Source organism: Mesoplodon bidens (genome assembly GCF_964165515.1).
Source record: "Mesoplodon bidens genome assembly, contig: HAP1_SCAFFOLD_96, whole genome shotgun sequence".
NCBI lineage: Eukaryota > Metazoa > Chordata > Mammalia > Artiodactyla > Ziphiidae > Mesoplodon > Mesoplodon bidens.
In genome coordinates this window covers 1,081,855-1,108,362 of record NW_027671845.1, presented here as the reverse complement: position 1 = coordinate 1,108,362, position 26,508 = coordinate 1,081,855, and the positions used below count along the sequence as shown (strand labels likewise).

Below are 26,508 nucleotides of genomic sequence, written 5' to 3'. Positions count from 1 at the left end.
GAAGAGGCTTTCCTTTCTCCACTGTACATTCCTGCCTCCTTTATCAAAGATAAGTTGAGCATATGTGCGTGGGTTTATCTCTGGGCTTTCTATCCTGTTCCATTGATCTATCTTTCTGTTTTTGTGCCAGTACCACACTGTCTTGATTACTGTAGCTTTGTAGTATAGTCTGAAGAGGGAGCATTTTTAAAAAAATAAAATTATTTTTGTAGGCTTGGGGATCTGAACAATAGTCAGTAAAGTCAAGTTTTAAAAATTAATACATTTGTATATATGTGCCACATCTTCTTTATCCATTCATCCGATGATGGACACTTAGGTTGTTTCCATCTGCGGGCTATTGTGAATAGAGCTGCAATGAACATTTTGGTACATGTCTCTTTTTGAATTATGGTTTTCTCAGGGTATATGCCTAGTAGTGGGATTGCTGGGTCATATGGTAGTTCTATTTGTAGTTTTTTAAGGAACCTCCATACTGTTCTCCATAGTGGCTGTACCAATTCACATTCCCACCAGCAGTGCAAGAGTGTTCCCTTTTTTCCACACCCTCTCCAGCATTTATTGTTTCTAGATTTCTTGATGATGGCCATTCTGACTGGTGTGAGATGATATCTCATTGTAGTTTTGATTTGCATTTCTCTAATGATTAATGATGTTGAGCATTCTTTCATGTGTTTGTTGGCAGTCTGTATATCTTCTTTGGAGAAATGCCTATTTAAGTCTTCAGCCCATTTTTGGATTGGGTTGTTTGTTTTTTTGCTATTGAGCTGCATGAGCTGTTTATAATTTTGGAGATTAATCCTTTGTCAGTTGCTTCATTTGCAAATATTTTCTCCCATTCTGAGGGTTGTCTTTTGGTCTTGTTTATGGTTTCCTTTGCTGTGCAAAAGCTTTTAAGTTTCATTAGGTCCCTTTTGTTTATCTTTGTTTTTATTTCCATTTCTCTAGGAGGTGGGTCCAAAAGGATCTTGCTCGGATTTATGTCATAGAGTGTTCTGCCTATGTTTTCCTCTAAGAGTTTGATAGTTTCTGGCCTTATATTTAGGTCTTTAATCCATTTTGAGCTTATTTTTGTGTATGGTGTTAGGGAATGATCTAATCTCATACTTCTACATGTCCCTGTCCAGTTTTCCCAGCACCACTTATTGAAGAGGCTTTCCTTTCTCCACTGTACATTCCTGCCTCCTTTATCAAAAATAAGTTGAGCATATGTGCGTGCGTTTACCTCTGGGCTTTCTATCCTGTTCCATTGATCTATCTTTCTGTTTTTGTGCCAGTACCACACTGTCTTGATTACTGTAGCTTTGTAGTATAGTCTGAAGAGGGAGCATTTTTAAAAAAATAAAATTATTTTTGTAGGCTTGGGGATCTGAACAATATTCAGTAAAGTCAAGTTTTAAAAATTAATACATTTGTATTTTTAGAATTTCTCCTGGCTTCAAGGTCAAAAAGAAAAAGACACAAGAGCAGCTTTGCAAATTCACTGGGAGTCTTGCCTTTCCAGTGCTTTTCATTTTTACGCCCTGTGATTTTTGGGAAAGCAGGAGCCTTTTACTGTCGCTTCTGGGTTACCCAACTGGGTAAGAGATAGTCTAGATAATGCAGATTTAGAGTTCAATATCAAATCATTTCCATTTAGCTTTGGAGTCATCTGAAAATTTGGATTTAAATGTTGAGTGGGTCTTATGTTCTTGGAATTGTCATTAGAAACCAGACACAGGAGTTACTGGTTGAGATCATACATGGTTATGTCCAGGTTATTGGACTTAACCATGCTGGTCACTGACCAGCTTTATCCCCCTTTGAAAACGAGTAGACTGGCATTCTGGATTATATGTCAGTCTCTTACGAGCTTGGTTGGCATTACTGAAAAAATAAAAGTTGTGGATCCACAAACCCATAGACTCTATAGGCTATGTTCCGCTGCAGAATTCTAACTACATGGCGACCTTATCTTCCTAACATCAAGTGGGAGCAGTCTGGCCGGTCCATCTCGTTCTCTTGATCTTGAGTCCTCTGCAAAAGACATCCCCCTTTTCTGCACCAGCACATACGTCACAGCCCTGAAGAAAGTGTAGACATCTGAGATAGGTTAACAGTGGGGGAGGGCTGATATCCCGTGAACAGACACATAAATGCCTGTTAGACCTGGAAATTGAAAACCAGAGAGGCGGGGCCACACTGGTTTTGGCCCAGGCCACCAGCCACTGGTGTTCCCAGCAAAATGTTCCCAATGTGGGAGTTTGAGGAAGCAGGGAAAGGCAGGTGGTGTGAGTTTATTAGGACTTGAGGCCCTCAGCCTCGCACTGAGGCCAGCTGAACCCCCAGAGCGTGCTTCCTGCCCTCCTATGGGCTGCTACTCCTAAAGGTACTTGGTTTCAACAGTTATTTGTGCATCAGGTTAAAGACTGAAGGGAGAGGGAACAGCAAGCCTAAATTCTTCATATCATACGCCACCTCCCTTTCTCTTCTTATTATATAAGCAATTCATGTGAAAAACAAATAAGGCAAGCAAAACAAAACAAAATTACCTGAAGTCTTGCTATCCAAAAGTTACCATTAGTATTTTGGTGTATACGTGTTCCAGATTTTTCTTTATTTTCAACCCTTCATTAAGGCCATTGTAGTCTTGACAAATGATGCTGGCACAAGCACTTGAGATGAGGCTCCTCTTTTTAAAATACTGTATTTGCATTTGGCTTAGTTTCTCTCAGGCCCTGCCTTGCCTGGTCCCCAACATGGTGTTTTCTGCTGCAGTCTCTGTAAATTGGAGTTGGGGTGATGGGGCGGTCAGGCAGGGCTGTGTGTATCTGTGTCTGTACGAGGGAGGAGGGGCACACTTTCCAGTGTTTCTGGGCAACAAGCAGGCACTCACTGCAGTTTCCTATCCCTCAGGCCTGGGCTGTGGAGACAGGGGAAGTACCAGGAAGGGGTGGACGACCCCGACCCAGCTAAATGGAAGGCCCAGCTCCGCTGTGCGCTCAACAAGAGCAGGGAATTCAACCTGATGTACGACGGCACCAAGGAGGTGCCCATGAACCCAGTGAAGATATATCAAGTGTGTGACATCCCCCAGCCCCAGGGCTCTATCATTAACCCAGGTGAGGCCCCAGCTGCTGGGGAGAAGGTGGACAGTGTGCCAGGTTCCGGGCTGGACCCTAAAAGCGATAGTCGACTTGAAAGTCGCCTCGCTTACAAAGTTGAAGACTGGTAAATAAAGCAAGAAATGCTGTCCCTAGAAAGAACCCAGAGAACAAAAGATATAAACTCAGCACAGTCTTCCTGCCCACCCAGTGGAACAGTAAAGCATTAGAAAGAAGAGGGGCTATTGAGTTCTATAAAAAATAACTTCTCTTGGGACTCAACACCGAGAAGAGAGGCCAGGTAGTTTAGAAGAAGGAGGGCTTAAAACTTAGAAGGTCTAAGTTATAAACCTCGGTCTTTCCATTTCACTACTTGTGGGACATTGAATCAAGTCATTCAACGTTTTGAGCCTCAGCTTCTTCCACTATAAAATCTGGGTTCTCATCTTTCCTGCGTATTTCAAAGGCTGTTCTAAGAATCAATTGCCATGACATTATGAAGGCTATTAAGTTCTCTTTATAAATGATGGGTAAGTGATCATTTAATTTGTATGGTATTTTTCCTAGGAGAATACCACCTGATCCCTATATTTACTCAATGTTGAGCCAGTTCCGACTAAGAGCCAGATAATTTAGACTTGACCTCCAGTGAATCTAGTGAGGCTCTGCCATGAGGGAAGGGTCTGTCTTCACAGTAAGCTTACAAAGGAGAGAAGCTGTGCTCCTTGGGTCCTTAGAAGGGATTCGAATGTGTAGAAAGGGGTTTAGAGTAGGAATTAAAAGGTTTCTAGGAGAAGGGAGTACGCTCTGCAGCTCCTGGATAGGGGAGGGGATGAGAGCTTGCACTGGGGCTCCGTAGGAGGAGCTGGGAGTGGGCTGCAGGGATGACAGTGCAACGTGAGCGCCTCACTTTTGACCTTTGTGTGTGTGTGTGTGTGTGTTTCTCGGGTAGGATCCACTGGATCTGCTCCTTGGGATGAGAAAGATAATGGTGTGGATGAAGAAGATGAGGAAGGTGAGCTGGACCAGTCACAGCACCACGTTCCCATCCAGGACACCTTCCCCTTCCTGAACATCAATGGTGAGTGGGGTGGGGGGTGGGACCGAGGCATGGAGAGGATGTAAGGGGCTTTGATTTTGCAACCGTTGACACCATATCCACCTTTGCACTGGGAGCAGCGACCAGGCCCTGGGGCCAGGCTGCCAGTCTGTTAGCAAGTAGGAGTCATAGGCAAAGCCACTCCGTAGGCATAGTTATCCCAGTGGGGTGGCTTCTAGGCAGAGAGAGCATCTTCTGAATCTTACGTGATAATTCAGAGAAATTAAAAAATTAAACTCGTTCTCCATCCCGCATACAAATACACAAGCTGTTACAAATTTTGCTGATTTCCTTCAGGCCAAGTGCAGGGATCCTTTTCGTGAATTGTAGGCAAACTCTTCTGCTATTTCCCTCGGTACAAATTTTCTGTCACTGCCTTAACAGCCTCTGCTAAGGCCGTATCATGGGAAACTTGTGGCTCTACAGCTCTTAATACTAGGCTCTGATACAATTTCTCTACTAGAGACTTTTATCTTTTTTAAATTTATTTATTTATTTTTTTATTTTTTGTGGTACGCGGGCCTCTCACTGTTGTGGCCTCTCCCATTGCGGAGCACAGGCTCCGGACGCGCAGGCTCGGTGGCTATGGCTCACGGGCCCAGCCGCTCCGCGGCATGTGGGATCTTCCCGGGCCGGGGCACGAACCCGTGTCCCCTGCATCGGCAGGCGGACTCTCAACCACTGCGCCACCAGGGAAGCCCTTTCTTTTTTTAAAATTGACTTTTTGAATTCAGCTTCCCAGGAAAGATGCGTTTAGAGGTTGGAGGGTCCCTGTGAGACAGAGCAGGTGCTGCACCTCCCATTGCACGTTCTGAGGATGCTCAACCACAAGGTGAACTGCTCTTCCACAGCATCTTCCCTTGAACTTTTCACTGACATGCTCCTAGTCATATGACTTGCATTCAGTTGAGTAGCTTTTCACTACTTTTCTAAGTTCCATCTGGCTGCTAGGGTCAAAGGAGATACTTTTGCCACCTAGAAAATTTAGTATATGAAGAGGATTCCTGTAGGATTTTGGAGTGCCCTTCCCTAGGTGATGCCCCTTCTTTTGAGAATCAGGAAATGACTCTTATCTGTCTACTTGCCCTCCTTCACTTACCCTGTCGTTTATAACCTTGCAACCAAGTGATGAGTAAAGACAGCGATCATAGAGCTCTCTCAGGTTAATACTGCCATAGCTACATTCCCACTTGGTGCAATTTTAAGATTTGGACATTTGGAAATGTGAGATCCTTTCCCAAATCTTTGGCTCACTCATTCTGTTATTCTCACCCCTTAAAAGGATGCAACCCATTTCCAGGATCATGATTTCCCTTTTTTTTTTTTTTTCATGTTTTTTTAAAGCTAATATTGTGTGTCCTTACGTTATGGGCCACCTTGGATCCTTTATGGAAACATGTGAACGTATATTAAAAATAAAAAAGTAAAATATGGCCCTACAGCCACACCGGGATTTCATTGCCCTGAGAGAGGAGTTGGGGGCATCAGTGACTTCCACGAAGCGTATACTTTCAAACAGGCTCCGGGCCAGCCAGTTTCCGGCTTAAGCAAGGAGAATGTTCCAGCGGTAACCAACAAGGAGAACCTGGCGACGCCGGTCTCGACTCCATTCCTGGAGCCGACCCTGGGGAGCGACGGCTCTGCGGTCACGTTCGGGAAAACCCAAGAGGATCCCAAACCATTTTGCGTGGGCAGTGCCCCACCGAGTGTGGACATCACCCCCACCTACACCAAAGACGGAGCTGACGAGGCAGGATCAACCGATGGCAAAGTTCTGAAACCGAAGCCATCTAAGCTGGCAAAGAGAATCGCCAACTCCGCTGGTTACGTGGGTGACAGGTTCAAGTGTGTCGCTACCGGACTGTACGCAGACTCCCGTCAGCTCAGCCAGGAGGAGCGGGCATTGCAGGTGAGCCCCCCCCACCCGAATTTCAGGAGCCTGACCAGTTGTCAGGTTTTTTTAATGTGTGAAGAGGAGGGGGCCGGGGGTATGATAGGGCAGGACACTGGGCTGATTTGGTTAATGAAGCTTAGGATAATTTAAATGTTTGAAATGTGTCCAGTAAGGGGACGTAAGTGGATACTTGAAGTTATTCTGTAGATTTTAAGCGAACTCCACTCGAATGCTGATAACGGAAGTTTCAATTATTGCGAAGGATGTCTAAAAGACTGCATGACATTTACCTATCAGTCGCTTTGATTTCTCTGCCGTTACTGTACGTTAACAAATATACCTAAAAGCGCTGCTTAGAATGCCTTACGTGATACTTGGTGGAGGTGTGTAGCGGCCGCATGTCTGTGAGATTCGTGCAATTTTTTTTTCCACCCAAAAAACAAACAAACAAACAAAACAAAAACACAAACCTTGCTTAAAGGGATAGAGTATGTATTTAACTTGCTAGTGAATGATAGATGTTGTATAGGAATTTCCTTAAGATATTTTACTTTTAATTAAAACACAAAGACAAATTGTTTTGCAATGTTAAGAAAAAAATTGGTTTATGCTTATAAAAATGGCTGAAGTTATCTAAATGATCCATTGAGTGCCCATTTTAATTACATAGATGGAAGGATTACAAGAGGACAGTATTTTATGTCTACCCGCTGCTTACTGTGAGGTCAGTTCTTCAAATTTTTATTAGTAGAATCTTCCATAAACCTTTTGAGTTAAATTTCATTTCCAAATATACAAAGGGAAGTTTGTGGGCCATGGTCGTCTTTATTCACTGTGCATTTGTTTTCTTTTCTGTTGTGTTTTTGTTTCGCTTTCTTTGCGTTGTGTTTTTGTTTTGTTTTATTTACCTTCGAAAGAGAATGTCTGTCTGTATGCCACAGTGTATGTATGGCTTTACATACACACCACATATATCTCTACATACATATGGCTTTACGAAGAAAGAGTGTGTGACTAGTTACACATAGACACTCTTACGTTTTTATCGTTCAATTTTAAAATATCTCAGTTGTATCATAAATTGTGGTTGGTTTTGGGCAAACTTTTCTTTGAAGATACTTTCCTTTAAGGTAAGGGCAGTGAAATAGCTTTGGTGGTAAGGTGTGTCTTTTTTCCATCTCCGTTCTCTTTGTAGCGTGCAGTGATGCGCTTCTCAGAGTTGGAGATGAAAGAGCGAGAAGGTGGCCACCCCACGACCAAAGACTCCGAGGTGCGCAAATTCAGCCCCGCTGACTGGGAAAGGCTGAAAGGAAGTCAGCACAAAAAGCCAAAGTCGGTCGCCCCGGAGGAGGCCATTGCCGACCAGAACAACAGTGAGAGATGTAAGTGAACCCAGGCGGCTCGCGTGTGGTACCACGTCGGTGGGAACGGGGCGGTTCCTCTCCCAGTGCCGAGGGAGGTGAGAGGAAACAATACGCTTCCGACGGCCCAGCGTCTGGGTGCTGGCTGTTCGGAGAACGGGCTGCTCTGGCCACCCTTCCCAGCTGTGGATTGCAAGGCTGGTTGTCCTTTGGAGCGTTGCGGCATCCAGGAGTGAAGCACCTATGAAATGCTGTTTCCTGGCACGCGTCTCCTTTTTCCGGAGCAATGCTAGTCCTGTAGTTAGTAATAGTCTGATACAGTAGAGCAGAGGAATGGCAGTGCAGGACCTCCGGCGTAGCAGGTATGTGTTCTGTTGTGTAGCAGGTACGGACACGGGTTTTTGGTAGCAGTGGAATGACACTTGCAGCCAGAGCCAGACCCTCCAGAGTGACAGTCTCCTGTGGGAGGGAGTGGAGAGTACTCGGACTCTCCCTCCAAAGGCAGAGGTTTCGTTCAAGTGCGATGAGGGCTGATGAAGGCCCCAGAGAGATGAGCATCATTGTGTTCTGTGGAGGCTCGTTTGCAGCCATGAGGAGCTGACACCACGCTCCCAGGCCGTGGGACCAACGAGGCCGTTCTTCCCACCAGACGGGTGTGTTCTGTTCTGCAGGCCGAACTGGAGAGAAAGCTAGTGTTGGCCTCGAGTCACACTCTGCGGTCCCCTCAGCTGCTCCCCCACTGGGGTTGACTTCGGGCTTTGCCCTCGAGACTTCCTGGGCTAATGAGATGCGTTGGCAGCAAGTGGAGGTCTTTCTCCCACTTTCTTCAGTGTGCGTGCTTGTGGCCTGTGGCCTGCAGCCTGTTCCGGACCCCAGAAACCTCACCGGTGATGGTGAGTGAGGGCACCTCGGTGAACGTCGAGGACAGGGTGGGCGTGCAATCCTCCTGAGACGGGACAGTCGGGGGTGGTGGGTACGTTTGGGAGGCCCAGGCCCTTGGACCCAGTCGTAGGGTCGGCGTTCGCCCGCACGCTTAGGTCGTGGGTGCCTGATGCAGTTCGGGCAAATTGTGGTCAGCAGCAGCGTGTGCTTCTCTCTGCTGCTTGGAGCACTGCCCTCCCCCAGCTCATCTTTGGGGTCAGACAAAGGCCTGTGGCCACGGTTCTGGGTAAGCCACAGCGGGAGCGGTGTGTCCTACGTGGCTCCTGTAGAAGGGGATTTCTGGGGCTAGTCAGTGGCGGCCTTACCCGAGGGATGGGGCTCTTGATGTGCCTGGAGTAGACGATTCCGAGCTCCTCCCCCTCGGGATTGGAATGAAAAACGGAGGGTCCAGGCCACCCTGGAGTGAAGCAGCAAGAAGGCCTCCCTCCTTGCCTGTGCTCACAGCTGACACGCAGCCCTTACCCTCCCGAGTGGCCTCATAACTCAGCTCTTGGGGAAGTTTCTCAGAGAGATGTGGTAAAAGTGGGCAAGGCCAAGTTCACGGGGCTGCACTTTTCTGAGGAGGGGATCTGCCTGTTGTGGGTGGACGGTGAGGGAGGCTGGAGGAAGGGAGCGGACAGTTAACCGGCCTCGAGTCTTCTCACCCTTTTCTCCAGCAACGTGGCCAAACCCAGGGTGGCCGCTGCCCTTCACGTCTCAGTGGCCTCACCCGCCCTTCTTCCCAGAGACGTTTGTGTGCGTCCTTCCCAGTCTTTCCTGCTGAGCGTGGAGACGAGAACTCGGTGTGGCTGATGGGGAGCAGGGCCTGAGCCCCAGATGATTCCGAAAGCCCCCTCCCCCCACCGCCTGCCTCCAATATCAGACCGACCGACGGGTCTCTTCCTGGAGCACCCGGGACATGGCCCAGTGAGCCATGAATGGCCACCATGGGAGGGCAGGAGAAGGGTTGGGGAAGGTGAGGGGCTCCGTTTGTAAGGTTGGGGCAATGGAGGTGGGTTCCCCACCCACCCTGTCTTGTAGAGACGTGGGGTTTGTAAATAGCTGGTCAGGAAAGGTGACCTGAAGGGGCCACTGTTCTTACCACGGCCTCCACATCCAAGGCACAGCAGGTGTTCATTCCATTCAGCTGGATATAAATGGGCCTTCTTGTTCTTCGGCCATCATGTCTTGAGCTGATATGGGCTCAGGTCCTTCTCATGGGTGTCGGTGTGGCCGAGAGCCGAGCTGTGAGCACATGGGAGCTGGGGCGGGGATTTGGGGCGGGCAGGGGTCCCAGAGAGGGTCCAGGACGCCTTCAAGATGCCTTCCCCCTTCTGAGGCAGCCCCTACCCATGGAGGGCCCAAGAGCTTCTAAGGTGTGGGTGCTGTTTGCGCAGCCCTGGTTGTCCTGGTGCGGGTGCATCTTGTTGCTAGGGGCTTGTTTAAAAAAGAAATTAACTTGAAAACACAGTGGCCGAGATACTCATTTATTCTTTATGATCACATGGGTGGCTGAGTGAAATTTTTATTTTGGAAGTTCACCAAATGAGTTTGGAGGTTCCTCAGACTTGGAAGTTCATCACTAGGTACCCTCAGCGGCATTTGAAGATGGGGCGGGGCAAGGAGGCATTGGTCCCTTCCTTCTCAAACTTGGAGTAACCATCTCCCTTGCCAGCCACTTGGCTGGGACAGGCCTAGGACCTGCTCAGTGGCAGTGCCTGGCCAGGAGCTGGAGGAAGCCTCAGTCGAGGGGCTTCATGAAACTTCTTTGCTCAGGGAACTTCTCTTCCAGCTGAGCACTTGCACGTTTGTAAACTACTTTGGAACAGAGATCCCCTGCACTCCTTGTGTAGCGGGTGTAACTTTGAACAAGGTTAGCCCTGACTGGAGGTGCTATTATAGTTAAGCTACAGAGAAGGGGATTTTAATCCTGGGGAGCCTTCCAGCAGGTCAGAACCCTCTCACCTTGTTTAGGCCTCACTGGGCATGGCTCAACAGTGGTGAGGGTGCTTTGCTGCCACAGTGACTTGTAAATGTTGCTGTGGTGATGCTTCTGTAAGGTGATGCTTCTGTGAGGTGATGCTATGGTACAGCCATAATGAATTTGGGATATATGTGCTGTGAGTCATAGGACCATGCTGCAGGGACCACGTGCACATCTTGCTTAGACTGGGTGACCAAGGGCATATGGCTTCCCACTTTCAGAAGGGCCAAAAGTAGCAATGATGGCAAAGCCTGATGGTTAGGATCCCCGTGTATCTATTTATCTCCCCATCTCCTTTGCCCTCAAGGGTCATCCTCCTGTGGGTCGTGGTTAGAACAGTCTTTGAGAAGCTCCAAGTGACACGGAGCCTCTACCCCATAGCTGGTGGCCATGGGCATCTTGGGCAGTCGGGGTGGGTGTCCTTCAGGGTTATTACTGGCCTGGGTAAGGTCACACTAGCGTAAGGTCTTGGGGGGCCTTAGCTGAGGGGAATTGAGATCTTTGCCCTAAAAGGCTCCGGGGTTGGGGGAAGGGTGGATGGACCTAGTTTGGAAAAAGAAACTTTCAAATTGGACATGGAGGTTCTTAAGGTAGCCCTTCCGTTCCTCCATGGATCCCCTCCCACGGAGCTTTTAGGGAAGGCTGATTGGAGCAGATTGGACCAGAGAAGTCCAATGGTGTAACCAGCAGGGCTCACCTCTTAAAATTTCCTACATTTCAGGCCTAAGATTCAGGCTGGTCTGAAAGTCTTGGCATCCTTTGCTTAAAGGGATTTTTCCAGCCTTTCTCTATGCTTAGCCTGGCCCGTGATTATGAAGCCCACCCTGGAGGGAGGCTAGCAGTAACATTCCCACTTTACAAGTGAAGGGGGCCGAATTGTAAAGCGGCGCCATTCCTGCCCGAGTGTTTAAGAGGGTCACAGAGCAGCCCGAGTGAGAGTTGCAGCACGCCGTCTTCACCGGGCCTGCGGTAGCCTGGGCTGCATCACCCGTAAGCACAGGCCAGGAGTTTGGGGTTTCTCCTGCTGCCATGACAGGAGACCCTCGCGGTTGGGGTGATTCCACCATTCCGGCAAGAGTAGATGGGGATCTCTCCCACCTTGGGATACCCTTGCAGAAAAGCTAAGTGTGTTCCACCATTGAGAACACAGGTCAGGCTAGCCCAGGCCAGGGTGAGGTTCATCCCCACAACTGGCTGCCATTAAATGCTGGGAATGCCCCCCAAGAGAGGCTGATCAGGGGACCAGCCGGCTGGGCCGAAGTGGGAGTGATACTTGAAGTGGTCTAGGGAGAGGAGGAGGAATGTGAGCAGCATGTGAGGGGTGTGTCCATGATTTCATCTAGAAAAACGGGCTGTGGGAGCTTAGCTCAGGTGTTAACAAAATACCAAACTCATACACCCACCCACGCCCCCGGCCGGTGATGGACACAGGGTCATCTTCGGGGAACTCTTTAACAGCACAGTGATCATTATGGAATTATTTGTGTGTTAGAAACAATGTGACTAGCAAAGCAGTTGAACTGTTTCTTTGGCTAGAGCAAAAGTGAGGAGTGATGTTAGGCTGGGGTGATTGGAGGAAAAGCCCCAAGTGGATGCTAGATTGAGCAGAGGGGGCAGGAGCAACACAGGCGGAGCTGAGGTGTGAGCAGTTCAGCCCTGCCCGCCGCAACCCCCCACCCCACCCCCACGAAGGGGGTTGGAGTCTTGTCTTTGAAATGTCCTTAGATGCTTGTTGCCTGGGAAGGAAGGCGTGGAGACGTGCCAGGTGGGTGACTGGTGTCACTGAAGGCCTTCTTCCTAGACAGGAACTAGGAGCAGCCGCTCGATGGCAGTGAAATGCTTTTCCCCCCACGGGTGTGGAAGGAGGACAGACGGACTTGTAGCAATCTGGTTGAGTTCTTTGAAATTGCCCTTGACCCTTGTGTGTGCACCAGGAAGCCTTTCCTTTCCCTTTGCCAGGCTCCTCTTGCCTTGGTCTCCCCAGCTTCCCAGCCTCCCACCATTCTTTCCGTACCCTTTTTCTTCACCCTCGCCCCTGCTGACCCAAGTGAACATTGGTGCTATGTCTGTGTACATGGCAGTTGGGGGCTATTTGGTCTCTTGATGACATCAGCCTTTTTTGTTGACTAGCAGCTGTTTCCATAGTCATTTGTAGCTCTGCCCTGATTGGTTGGATCTTACTGTGAGGTCACTCACCCCCCCTTTAAAAGTAAGCCACCTTGGAGAGTTAAGCAGTTAGGGAGTGATCTCACATGCCTATAGAGGGATGGTGTAGATGCCTCACCTTGACCCTTGAAGGATGGATTGTGAGTGGGCTACGCGCCTCATTTTCTGCTTTCTTTGCTGGTTGTGTTCAGCTGTCCTTCCTTTGGGACGTCTTTCTGAGGGTTTTGTGCTTCCAGCGTGTGAGGCCCCTGGTCTCCAAAGGGGGGTGGTCTGTTGGTAGCAGATTGCCTTGGGCATGGGGGTCCTGCCTGCTCCTGGTGACCTTTGTTCCCTCTTTCCGGGTTGTCTCCCCTCCCCTAGGGGAGTGTTATGATGGAAGCAAACCTGACCCCTTCGAAGCCCCAGAAGACAGTGATCTTCCTGAGGACATGGACACGGAGCCCCCCAGAGAGTCCCCCGCCGACCAGGCAGCCCCGGACGCGTCACGCAGCCCCACCCTCCGGCTGAACAGAAAGCGCAAGGTGTCTGGCAATAGGAACCACACTGAGACCACTGTGCTCCCCGAGGACTCTGCTGAAAGCCAAGCGGAAACGGGTCTGCAAAGGTGAGCTCGATGTCGCTTCAGGCCCGCAGGGCACCCTTCGGAAGTCCTGGAGCGGAGCAGTGGAAAGTTCCAGTCCCACCCTGGAGCCCTGGGGGGAGCCACTCACACCTTCCCACCCCCCACCCCCCCAAAGCGAGGTGCCGGGGCTGGAGCCCAAAGGTGGCCAAAGGCAAATAGGCCCCCTCCCGAGACTTGGTGACAAGTTCCAGCCAACACAGTGACCACACCCCTCCCCTCCCCCACCCCTGTTAGTGATGTGTAAGACAGTTTGTTCGCCCCCCCGCCTCGCCCTGGGGGGCTTCTTCTTTAATTTGTAGTTATTTCTCCATTAGCTGACTGGCCTGAGAGGGAAATGACAAACAGTTCCTCTAACCACTTAGAAGAGCCACATTATAGTGAGCTGACCAACCTGAGGTGTGCATTGAATTAACAGGGCTCCATCCCAGAAAGCAGCGCCGCTTGCTGCACCTTAGAGAACGTCGGGAGCAGAGAGCAAACCTGGCCGGCAGGGCAGGAAGGAAGTGACCCAGGCGGTTCAGCCTGCGGTCACCCCCCAGGGCAATAGCATCTCCGAAGAGAAACCTGGCAGGAAAAGGGCAGAGGCCAAAAGCAACAGCAGCTGGTTGGAGGAGTCCCTTAAATGCAGTGACAATGAACAAGGTACGCACGGGGCGGGGGGCGCTCCTGGAGGTTGGATCACCCGCCCTCTGTGGGAAACGGCCCTGGAGGGGACCTGAGGGCCATCCAAGTTGACAAGAGTAGCGTGTGGCGAGCGGGGAGTTTTCTTCCTGAGGTCCTTTCAGCCTGCACACTTCCTTATGGAATGGACAGTGAGGCGGGAGCTCGATTTCCTGGGCTGCTCCTCGTCACCCAGCCCGCGGCTGGGCAGGAAGGGAAGTCTTGAGTGACCCCGGGCGCTTGTCAGTGCCCTCATTCCAGCCTCAGGCTGTCCCCAGTCGCCCTGTCCCGAGCACCCAGGCCCCCCACGGGTGGGGCCGGGAGCGCACGAAGGGCTGGCTTCTGCCCTCTCTTGCGGCCCTTTGAAGCGACTTGCCATTTGGCGTTTCGTGGGTTAGCCTATTTGCCGGTTGAATGTGGGATGATTAAAATATTAGTGCTTTGAAAACATAATTGGTATATCTTTAAAAACTGAAGCTGCTCCAACGATCAGTGCTAACAATGGGCTTTTGTTTCCTCACCGGCTACAACTGTGTAACGCCCGCTTCTTCTCCCCTGACAGATGTGCTGTGCATGGACGAAGAAATGGATCGGCAGCCTTCGCCCCTGCCGCAGCAATACACCGACAACAGCGAGAAACCATCCGGGAAGCGACCGTGCAAAACCAAGCATTTGATCCCTCAGGAGCCCAGGCGGGGCTTGCCGCTGCCAGGGGACTCCTAGGTGGACAATGCGGATGGCAAGGTACCTCTTGCCCCTGGCTCTCCCCCGCCCCCCGGGCCCATGCAGGCACATCCCGCCTGCCTACTTCTCTGCTTCTGGGGACAAAGCTTTCCTTTTCCTGAACCCCTCCCCCCAAAACGTCCCTGCCCCTTCCTAGGGGACGTGTCTCCTGGGTGGCGGTGAAGTTTCCAGCGAGTAAAAATGCAACCCCTTCCTCGCGCCCCGCCTCCCCCAGACAGAGAGGAGGAAAAGTGCTTTCCTCCACTCAGCTTTGTAACTCAGGGAGGAGGCGAACCAGGTGGGGGGTGGAAGGACAGCGTGAAATGTGTGCACTGCCTGGTTTTGTGATAGGTGACCGTCCGGAGATTTTGAAAGCGGCCTGAGCCCAGTTCCGACTATGATCTTTCGCCGGCCAAGCAGGACCAGAAGCCCTTGGACCGTTTGCAGCAATTGTTACCAGCTTCCCACGCCTCGCAGCTGACATGCTCAAGCTCCCCTCCAGAGACCACCCAGTCCCGCCCGATGCCACCGGAAGCGCGGAGACTTATTGTCAATAAGAACGCGGGCGAGACCCTCCTACAGCAGGCCTCCCGGCTTGGCTACGAGGTGAGCATCCTTGTGGGTGCCCCGGATCAGGATCCGCCGGCTGCTGCTCCTTGGGTGGGGGACACACTGGCTGGGGATGGGGGGCGGGTCTCAGAGCCCAGCCCCCTCCACGTGGCGGGCTGGGCTGGGTGTTCCAGCAGGGTGTTTGCGTTGGCTCCCGCTCACACTGCGGGCTCTTTGGTGGCTTGTTCAGTCGTGGTGTGAAAAGAAAGGCAGGCCTCTCTGATGTTCCGTTCCCGTTCAGGCAGGTAGGCTGCTTCGGCCAGTCTGGCTCACTTATCTCTGATATAAAATCTGACCTAACCCAGGGCTTGGCGACCAGGGGAATTTTAATGAGCCCTTTTGGATTCTGAATAGCAAGAAGGAGAGTAGTTATTAGCTCTACTAACTTGTGCTGTTTGGGGCAGAGTGATGCCCCTGTGGGGTAGCGGGTGGGAAGTGTCTGTGCAGAGTAGGGGTGGGAGTGGGGCAGACCTGAGCAGTCTCTTTCTGAGAGGGCACGGGAGCCGAAGGCTGATGGGCGGGGAGCAGGGGTTGAGCCTTGCACAAAACTCCCTGTCCACACTGCTGTATCCCAACCCAGCACGGCTGATGACAGTGATGGCCTCTATTGCTAGAGCAACATAGAAAGATAGCTGATATCTGCCTAAGCCCGTGTGATCTGTAGTAACTCCTTTCACCCTTTTAACATGTTCACTTGGGAGTAACGCGTACTAGCCCACTCTCGGATGAGGAAACTGAGCCTCAGAGGGGTTAGCTGATACCCGTACAGGTAGCAATCCAGCAGTGCTCCACAGCCCACCACGCTCCTCAGCAAGACTGGCTCACACTGGAATTGCCCTTTTGACAGTTCAAAACCTCTGTGAGACAGATGACTCTCTCTGCCCTGTGCAGTTCCCCCACCATACTTGTCAGTAGCAATTGTGATGTAATAGCCCACAGGGCAAAGGCATTTTTCTGTGCTGGCATCAGCCTTCTGGGAGTTGAATGGTGACAGTAAAACGCGGTGCAGCAGGCTGAGCGTGGAGGTGTGGCTGAGCACTGGGGTGGCAGGACCCAGGCTGGCCCGGAGCCCTGGCGCCCACACCCTCAGCCAGCTCTGTGTCCCTGTCCCCCGTCTCCCGTCGTGTCCCCCCACCCCGGTCCATAGTGCCGTGAGCCCTTGGAAGTGTGCCTGCCTTGGCCCTAAGGCATGACTGTGGGTGGGTAGTTGGAAGCACTAGGGCTATGCTTAGTTTGGGGTGTTTTTTTGTTGTTGTTGTGGGTTGAATGTGCTGTTGTTTATATCTGCACGTCTCTTGGAGACCTCTCCATTAGCTAGAGAGCACTTTGTGGTAGTTAGCGCAGTTACTTGCAGGTGAAGTCCAAGGAGCACCCAGTTGGTTTCCCAAGAGCTGAGAGCGGGCTCCTAGGAGGACAGAGCAGATGTTGCACATAGTGTGGAGCTAGACCCCCCGTGGTTGAGAAGATAGTCTCCTTGCTTCCAGCAAACGCTGGAGGTGGGGGGGAGACCCCTAACCCCAACTTTTGGGTTAGGGTTGAGAAAGTAGACTCCCACTTCCAGCAAATGCTAGAGATGGAGGGGCGGGGTGCTGCTGCACCCGCCGTGGAGGGCGGGGCTCCGAGCCCCACCTGTGAACTTGGCATCATTTCCAGCAGCCTCCCTTTGGGACCAGAGACGTCAAAAGACCCTCGTTGGTCCTCTAAGACAGTTTCCATTTTGGTTTGGTGGCTCTGAGGCCTGGACCAAGGGGCACTTGATCCATCCTTTTTTAGGCTACCTGGCCTTTGATTGCACAGGAAGCCTTGGGAATGTTTAGGGTCGGATTTGTTTTTTTCTTCAAATGTAAATTTCAATATGTAGATTCCACAGATCACCAGTGTTGATGCTGAACATTGTGACAAGTAGATGAATGCTTTCAACTTTGATTTCTCTGGGCAGAAATTTCTGGGATTTCTCTGGGCAGAATTTTAAATGTTGGGATGAAGGCCCAGTTGGGAGATGTGGCAGCTTCAACCTTTTCAAATTGAAGGACAGTTTGCTTAAGCAGATAAGCGTGTGGTTTGGGAGGGTTTTCCTGAAGTTTTGTCTTCAGCATTCTTGGTTATTTTCTTCTGCTTAGCCAAAGATACCATGTGCAGTATAAAGGCTGTCTGATCTTTATGTCATGATAATCTGGTTCTGGAAGTTTAGAAACACACTCTGGCTTCAGATCCGCGTTAAATAGATCACTTGCGTGGCCAAAGACCTCAAACCTTTCCCTCCTGGGAAAAAGGCTTCTATTTCTTAGGCTAAAACGCCCATGTGCAACCACATGCTTGTGCCTTTAGCGGTGATGGTTAAATTTTCTATGAATTGAATAAGTCATGTTTTTTAAAAAGTTAATGAGGCATTTAATTAATTAACAACGTCGGGCTTATGGCCTTTATGGTTACATTTTGCGGGTAATGGCATTCGGCTTATAGCCACTGAACAGAGAGCTGTCCGACAAAAGCAGTTTGACTATGCTCCGGAATGGCTGGGCTGCCCTTCAGACACTCCCGTTTATTTCTAGCGGAGAAAATAAACCAAGGAATGTGTTGCGTCGACAGACTCGCCCCGCCTCTTCACCTTTCAGTTAGAGAAAGTGTTGGTGGCGATGGTTGCCATCCATTTAGAGGCCATCACCCTCCTAGCTAGGAGAGTGTAGTTAGCCCACTTGACCCCCAGCAGAGGAGGCCTGTGGGATGCTCGTCACAGCTGGATTGCATCCCTCTAACTGGGGCCCTCTGGGGCCTTTTGAATCTTCCCAGCTGACCAGGTACCAAAGACCTGAGTTATAGGTCTAGTACTTCATGTTAATTGAACTTGGGGTTTAATATCTCTGGGCCTCAGTTTCCAAGTGTTGAATGAGGATGGTACTACCTTCCTTTCCTGGTAGCTCCTGGGTTCCTGTGGGTGACAGAAGACGTCCTCATCTGGGGAAATGAGAAGCACTGTGTAAATAGTGGGATCAACGTGGTTGAGTTAGGACAGCCCGTGGCAAAAAGTCTGACCTGGTCGTGGGGCTACTGCTGCCTCTGCTGCCATCTTCCAGGAGAAGAGAGTTGACTTACCCATCAGCTTGGACGGCCTTTCATTTCTAGGTACCCTTGAATCTGCCCTAGTAGTGATGAAGGTTTCCAGGTGAAGGCCATGATTGTCACAGCAAATAAACCCTGGGTTGAGTAAATTGATGTGTGCACAGCAGTTGGTGGCGTTCAGACCTGATCCCAGAGCCACGTGACAGGGCCTCTCCCTGGCTGGGGCACACAACTCATTAGCTTGCAGCCGTCCACTCAAGTCTGGCTAGTGAAGGCCTGCTAAAAGAGCAGCAGCTTCATGCGGTATCCTGGATACCAGGGCTCGGGGCAGGTGGCCTGGGAGCCCAGAGGATTGTGGGCTTTCTGGCAGGTTGGGATGTAAACGGAGAAATGCATTCGTTGGCATGCGTTTTCTCTTCCTCCTCTTGTTTTGGAAGGGAGCTGCTGCAGTGACCTGAAGTAACAGGGCACCGATGGCCAGGTTTACCAGCATGCCCCATTAGGTTCATGTGGTAAGCAAATGGAACATTCTAGTTCACTCCCAAGTGAGTGGTCCCCTTTGATTGGTGTGTCCTCCAAAGGGCATAAAAGGTTTTACAGAACCCATCTCGTACTTATGGGCGGCTAGAATGACCCCCTTTTTGGGTTTAACAGATGAGTTACCTGAGAGATGTCACAAGGAGGCCTGTTCTGACCCCATCTCATCCCCCCTTACCCAGCAGACCATGTGCTGGGCCACATGCACGTTCTGCCTACTCCCAGCTCTCAGAACCTGCCGGCTCTCTGCTGGGCACGACTTACCCAGTATAAACAGTATAACGTGTTTTCTGTTGGCAAATGCTTTCCATGTGTCTGAAAACTTTCTTAAGGTAATAAAACATTGAATAAATTCCTGCTCTGCTTACTGGGAGTGGTTCATATTAATATTTTAACAAGCCAAAGAAAGAAGGTTAATAACAGTGATTCTAATGCACAGTGTTGACACAGAACATCTCCGGGGGTGGGGGTGGGGGGGCGGTGAACGTTTTATTTGATTCTTGAAATGTGGAGGTTGCAGCCTGTGGTTTATCAGGTTCCTGTCATTAACTTGAGTAAATATGAAATTTTTTGACTGATTCTGCCCCGAGAGGGTGGAGTGAGGCAAAATTGAGGGTGGGGTTATTGGAGGCATTTTGTGTCATTCCTCGAGGATGGAGGGAGAGAGCTTCTCTTTAAGTCTACTTAACATACAGACAAGAGCATCTGAGTCCTAGGTTCTGATTTGGGGTCTTAACAGGGGGCGCGAGGATGTAGCTGACCTGGGTGTCCCTGCTTTTCTAAGCTGGGGAATGTTCTCCGGCTGATTTAAGCTCTCTTTAAGTGTTGGTCATCCATACTTTTATCTAAACTTGTGTTATCGTCCACTGCCACTGACTGAACAGACCCATCAAGTGAGAATGGTCTGTGCTTGGCAATGTGTCATCTAAGATGTTAGCAGCCGTGACACCTCTGTACTGGTCACGTCGGCCCCTGGGCTGAGGGCTTCCATCGCTATCCGAATGCGTCCTCTCAACAGCCCTGTGGAAGCTTGGAGAAGTTCAAGGGTAACTTGCCCATGGCCAGGCCACTGGTGCAGCAGAGCCTTAGACAACACTGTCTGCATCTCCAAGCCCTTCTCACACACTCTCATGCCCCACCAGGATGCCTGCCGCCTCCCCGCGCCATGGTGGGCTTTTGGCCCCAAGGATGTATGCCTTTGAAAGTGGGCACCGCCAAGCTATGGGGAGGTCACCCTTACAAGGTTCACTGTATGGTGGTCTGATGGTATTTCCTCTCCTCTCCTCTCCTCTCCCCGTAGGAAGTGGTCTTGTACTGCCTGGAGAACAAGATTTGTGATGTGAACCACTGCAACAACGCGGGTTACTGTGCCCTGCACGAGGCTTGTGCAAGAGGTTGGCTCAACATCGTACGACACCTCCTTGAATATGGCGCCGATGTCAACTGCAGTGCCCAGGATGGAACCGGGTCAGTGGCGGTCTTGCTCTTGGCCTGGCCCTTTTGGGGCATAGCCAGTGGTTCTCAGGGTGTGCGGGGAACCCCAGAAGGAAAGATGGAGAGTGAGTGCCATGTAAGCACACTGATGGCGGAGTCCTCTAGAATGGAATCGGACAGATCTTTCTGGCAAATTTACATAGAACTTTAAAAGTCTGTGACGCTCTTATGGACAGAAGTCCCTGAAAATGTTGAGCCTGCATGAATCATCAGGGGTGTTCTCTTTTAAGACCCTGGACTCTTCACCAGCGTCTGTTGAATCTCAATCTTGAACATATATGTGAGTTGAAAGTTGCAGGAGTACAGACAGGTCCAGTGGCAACTGGCTTGATAGGACCTGCCGTGTCCACCCACATCCCCGGGCCTGGCCCCCACTCTGTCCTTGACCTCGGTTTATTGGCCAGAGGCCCAGGTCTGAGTCAGCCCAATCATCTTCCCGGTTGTACCTGGGATGCCACCATGAGGCAGGGCACTGGGGCTTTCCTGACGGTCATAACATTAGCAAAACCGTAAGGTATTTGGTGGCTCATGGTTTTCAAATAGCATCCTTTCTGGATGGGACTGCGGTCAGTGTTCCTGACCCCAGCGGATACGGGCAGGAGGACTCTGTATCCTCCTGAGAACTCGCCCTGCCTGTCGACTGCTTCTGGGCGAGAGGGTTGATCACTCATCTCCAAGTTGGTTTCAGGAGAGGTTCCACTTTGCCCCTAGTTTCTTTTACAAACTGCACTTTTTGGGTTTTGTTTGTAATGGTATAACAATGGCTTGTCGTATCTGCTTCCGTGATGCTGGGGTTCTTCCCCCCACCCCGCCGTACGTTACCTTCTTACAGTCTGTCACTATTTAAGTTCATTGGAAACGTTTTCATCTAGGCCTGAGTTCCTCCTTGGGCCATGCATTAAGAGAGATTTGCATTGAAGAATGAGGCCTGAGATGGTCCCTTCACCTGTCCCGTAAAGGGTTATGTGTTGAAATAACAGAGTAATTTGTCGCAGCGACCGTACACTCACCTCCTCGGTGAAATAGCGCGCCTACGAGGCTTGGCCGCACACGCTCGATATTGCCCCGTGTCCTTAGAAGCAAGCATCGCGTGCATAGGTGTAATCCCCCGCACCTCTCCTAGGCCTCTCCACGATGCTGTCAAGAATGATCATCTCGAAATTGTCCGCTTGCTCCTCTCCTACGGTGCTGATCCTACCCTGGCTACGTACTCAGGTAGAACCATCAAGAAAGTGAACCACAGCGAACTTCTGGAGAAGTTCTAACAGGTACGGCAGAGGTCAAGACGCGGTCTTGTTCAAGCATCTAGACGGTGACTTCACAGCCTTTCACCTGGGTTCCCCCTACCCCCACCCCCCGTTTACTCTAAGTGACCCTTTACTGGGAAAAGCGGCCCAACGTTAGTCTGTCAAAGAAGAGATACGTACTTTTAGTTTTGCGAGGTGGGGGGCTGGAAAACTCTTAGCTAGCCAGGTTAGCTTTTGTTTGGCAGGCTGGGGCGGTGAGCCGGGCAGTCCCTCAGGAAGGCGGGTGGACGCGTGGGGAGGTTTCAGTCAGATACCTGGAGGCGTGTGCAGTGGGACTTGTCAGGAGGTGACACCAGCCCCAGCGTGAGATGTTCCCGAACTCCAGCAGCATTTGCCTCTTACCAGCAGGTGTTATCTTGTTTCTTTTTCTCTCTCTCTCTCTCCCCCTCTCTCTGCAGACTGTTTAAATAACCTGCAGACTCCTGACGACGGTAGCCCCGGTTGCTCTTCGGAGTTCTCTGGCAGCTGTGTGTGTGGTGAGCAGCCTTGTTCGTTTCAGCTGGGCTTGTGAGGGTGGGGGTGGGGGTGATGCTGTGAGCAGGACTTGGCTTGGGAAAGAATTTTTCCAGGGTCCTTTTTGGCGAACAGCTGGAATCTTGCTCCAGCTTACTGACCTCTCTCTTGTTTGCCGCCCCCCCCCGGTTAGAACCAGATGATGAAAGTGGTTACGATGTTTTAGCAAATCCCCCACGACCGGAGGACCAGGATGACAGCAACGAGGCCTATGGTGACCTATTGGAGTTTGAATTTTCCGAAGACCCCGTTTTGTCGTGTTATAACGTCCAGGTGTCCGTCGCTCAGGGGTGAGCGTGGCCAGCATGTGGTCTAGAGCCAGCCCAGCTATTCTGTGGGGTGGCAGGAGTTAGAAATCCCCTTCAGCAGATGAGGGTGGCTGGGTTGGGGGGTGAGTGAATCCCTCACCAAGTGTCCACCGACCTCACATAATGCAGTGGAACTTTTCCAGAAAAGTTTGTGGGGTGGGAGGGCTCCCCAGCCAACTGCCCTCATTGGAACACACCCCTAGAGCCCAAAGGACACGGGAGTCAGCGACTGCAATTGCACAGTTTCAGTCAGTAAACTCTTGGGGAAGGGATCCACCCCAAACGGCTACCATAGGGGCCGTCCAAGGCGCGTGAGGTCCACGGGACGATACTGATGTGTACCGTCTTCTCGTATAAGATTAGAGAAAGCCGTATGTGGCACCTGGGATCTTATGTGTCTTCAGATTTGCTTAGATCGAGTCTTGTCCCCACGGTCGGGCCACTGTGCCCAATGACCAACCCTTCGGAGTGAACCCATCAGGACATCTTGCTCTGCTGTGTGTTGACCCCGGTGCTTAAGGAGTAGCATCCTCCTTGGACTCTGAGGCTGGGAACGTGTCTGCCTTTGTGGTGACATTGTATTCGGGATAGAGATGATAAAGCGTGGCAGGGTATCAGGAAGGATTGTACCTCCTCCCTTCTCGAAAAAGCCTCACTCCCGGCAGCATTGAGGGGCGGGTTGGAGGTGTGGGAAAGGAAAGGAAAGCCAGGTGACCTCGAGTGTTTCTCATGCTCTCTCCGTGAGGGCCGGAGGAGAGGAGAGGTCAAAGAGGTGTTTGCCATCTCCCTTGGGTTGGAATACAGACTGGTTTTCCCCAGTGAGTAGAACGGGGCGCACTTACTTGGAGAGGGGTGACCTGAGTTGTGGCCAGAGCCAAGGCAGCACTGGGGTGGCCTGCAACGAGGCTCATTCAGGGGCGCTGCTCCTGCTTTTGTCTAAGTTGGCTGATCCGCCCTAGGTGGTCTCTTAACACATGCACATGAGTCCAGAGTTCCCCCGCTAGAAGTAGATCTTCCGGGCTTCCCTGGTGGCACAGTGGTTAAGAATCCGCCTGCCGGGCTTCCCTGGTGGCGCAGTGGTTGGGAGTCCGCCTGCCGGTGCAGGGGACACGGGTTCGTGCCCCGGTCTGGGAGGATCCCACATGCCGCGGAGCGGCTGGGCCCGTGAGCCATGGCTGCTGAGCCTGCGCGTCCGGAGCCTGTGCTCTGCAGGGGGAGAGGCCACAACAGTGAGAGGCCCGCCTACCGCAAAAAAAAAAAAAAAAAAAAAAAAAAAGAATCCGCCTGCCAGTTCAGGGGACACAGGTTCGAGCCCTGGTCCGGGAATATCCCACATGCCACGGAGCAACTAAGCCCGTGCGCCATAGCTACTGAGCCTGCGCTCTAGAGCCCGTGAGCCACAACTAGAGAAAGCCCGTGCGCAGCAACAGGCCCAACGCAGCCAAAAATAAATAAATAAATAAAATTAAAAAAGAAAAAGAAGAAGTAGATCTTCTAAGGACAGTGAGAAGTGGGTTGGGGGTGGGGTAATCAAAGTGGAAGTAGCAGGCCCTTTCACCGCCAGGAGACGGGTAGTTCATAGTTGGGAGCGCCTCTAATTTTGCCGGAAACTCAAACCACTGTCCTTTCTCTGGTGTAGGCCTCGTAACTGGCTGTTGCTCTCAGACCTGCTCAAGAAACTGCAAATGTCCTCCTGCATATTCCGCTGCAATTTCCCAAATGTGGAAATTGTCACCATCGCGGAGGCTGAGTTCTGCCGGCAAGTGTCAGCAAGTCTCTTATTCTGTTGCCCCAAAGACCTGGAGTCCTTTAATCCGGAAAGTAAGGAGCTCTTAGATCTGGTGGAGTTCACGAACGAGCTTCAGACTCTGCTGGGCTCATCTGTGGAGTGGATCCTCCCCAGAGACCTGGACTCAGACGACGCCTGGTGAGCTCGCCGGGGCCCACCATGTACAGTGTGTCATGGTGTTAATCCTTGTGCATATGTGTCACAATACGACTATTTCTGTAAAGAAAGGACACGATGAGACACAACTCCAGTCGGAAGGACTTCAAAACATGTTTTTTTCTTTTTAAAATTTTAAGTCAGTTTTTATGAAGTTGTTAATAAAGTTTCTTTACTTTTCAGTGTACACATGCTTTGGAATATGTTTGTTTTTACTCGGAACAATTGTTTCTTTTCTTTTTTAAGGAGAAAAAAAAAAGGCAAAGGAGCTCCACACTTTGACTTAATTTCATACAAAGCTCCGATGACAGAGGCCATAACTGTTGAGAGTTGCTTTTGGGGCAAATTAAACCAGTAAAATTTTAAACTCCTCCTCCATATTAAAGGGATTGAATAAATTGGCCACTTTGGTGCACCTGTGTCCTGCGAATTGTCCAATTGGAGATGGAGGTTTAGAAAGTGAGTTTCAGTCTTGTTTAAGTCTCTTCCCATCAGACTGGTGTCGTGATTTCCTACACACCATGTTACTTCCTGTCTACCTTTCCTTGGTGTTGTTCATGCCTGGATTGTCTCCTGTACCTGCTCAAACCTTGGTCCATTCTCATTTTTACCATGGAAGTTTGTCATGCTGGATACTCTCAGAACTAATTTTACTTAAGTTTGCATTAAGGTGCAAAGCTCACGTTTTGTATATTTTCTGTTTTTTGTGTTTGTGTATATTTTATGGTTTTGCTTCAAGAAATATTATGGGAAGGGAAATAGCAAGATGTAAAGAGCAAAAAAGTCATCATTCTCTTTCAATTGTTAGAACATCTATCTGAAATCATAATTATGATGCACTGTGGTATGTGTTAAATTAGTAAATACATGTAACGTCCCATAGGAGCAGCAAACTCAGTGGTGTTGGTGAGGGTGTGTCATGGAAGTAATCACAAAGCAGGTGACTGTTGGTTGGGGTCCTGAAACATTAGTGTGCCTTCCCTGTGTCCAGTAGTGGTCTGGAGGGGTCAGGAAGCCTGCCTTTGAATTTGAGGGAACAGAGGGTTTGAGGTCCTCTCTCTTCTATTGCTCTAGTACACTGCATAGCAGCAGTATACTGGGTTTATAGTTGACGTTTAAATCGCTGATTGATCATTAAGATTGGGATGTATCTTTGGAAATGAAAATAGGAAGAATCGTATGCTTTTTCTTTTTTTTTCTATATCTGAAAAGGTATGTAGTACTTTGCTGAGTGGTTGGGAATCAAGTTTGCAGTATTCAGTGTATTCAGTTTTAGTATCTAAGTAAAATTAAACTGTTGCTGTAAAGTGGAATAGCACTTTGTTACTGACAAGTTTTAGAATGCATCTGTTCGTCAATTACCTGTTTGGGAAGATTGTAGTTAATGATTTTGAGAATGTGGCTATAAACCTCCAACTGACTCAAGAAAAGCAAATAAGTCAAGATTGACAAATGTATAGGCTCTTCATCTTATTGTGTGTGTGGGTTTTTTTTTTCCTTTTAGTTATTTGTCAAGGTATAAAGAATTCTATCACACTTAAGACAAGTAAACTTCACGGGGTGTATTCTGACATGGCATGGAGCAGATCACATGGCCTAGATCTTAAAGGTGATTTTATGTTTAAACTTTCATGAAAACATATGTGCTTGAAACACATTAATATATTGATACAGAGGGCAGTTAATTTTTGTCTTTTTTTTGTGTGTGTGTGGTACTGTTGTGGCCTCTCCCGTTGCGGAGCACAGGCTCTGGACGCGCAGGCTCAGCGGCCATGGCTCACGGGCCTAGCCGTTCCACAGCATGTGGTATCTTCCCGGACCGAGGCACGAACCCATGTCCCCTGCATTGGCAGGCAGACTCTCAACCACTGCGCCACCAGGGAAGCCCTAATTTTTGTCTTTTGATACATGTGAGCGCAGCTTTCAGTTTGCTGAAAGAATATGACCAGTTTTCAGTTTGGGATTCTACCATTTAGGAAAGATAGTCCACTTAATTTTAGAAATAAGAGATTTAATATATAATACCTAATAATACTTTTATGTATTTTTTTTACTGAAAACATTTATTGTAATACTGTGAAGAAACTATGCCATTCTAGTCTTTAAGACTTAAATGAATCAAGTGTTTATTAGCTGTTGTAGTTTTTAAACTAATAAAAGTCAGTACATCAGCAATTTGTAAATACAGTTTTTGAAATAATGCCTTAACAACTTTACAGTGG

At 49.9% G+C, this 26,508-nt stretch overlaps 2 pseudogenes across 2 annotated transcripts in view; one reads left to right on the top strand and one right to left on the bottom strand.

The window, feature by feature from the left end:
* LOC308610914 (centrosomal protein of 78 kDa-like) overlaps positions 1-26,508 on the bottom strand; it is a 558,473-nt pseudogene that overhangs the window by 181,913 nt on the left and 350,052 nt on the right. The gene's annotated exons all lie outside the window — the stretch shown is intronic.
* Positions 7,281-24,272, top strand: LOC308610907 (BCL-6 corepressor-like; annotated as a pseudogene). Its single transcript, XR_014017860.1, has 9 exons — positions 7,281-7,458; positions 12,869-13,102; positions 14,865-15,119; positions 20,020-20,186; positions 21,337-21,472; positions 21,618-21,636; positions 21,919-21,996; positions 22,167-22,323; positions 23,981-24,272. The product of XR_014017860.1 is annotated as a BCL-6 corepressor-like (transcript).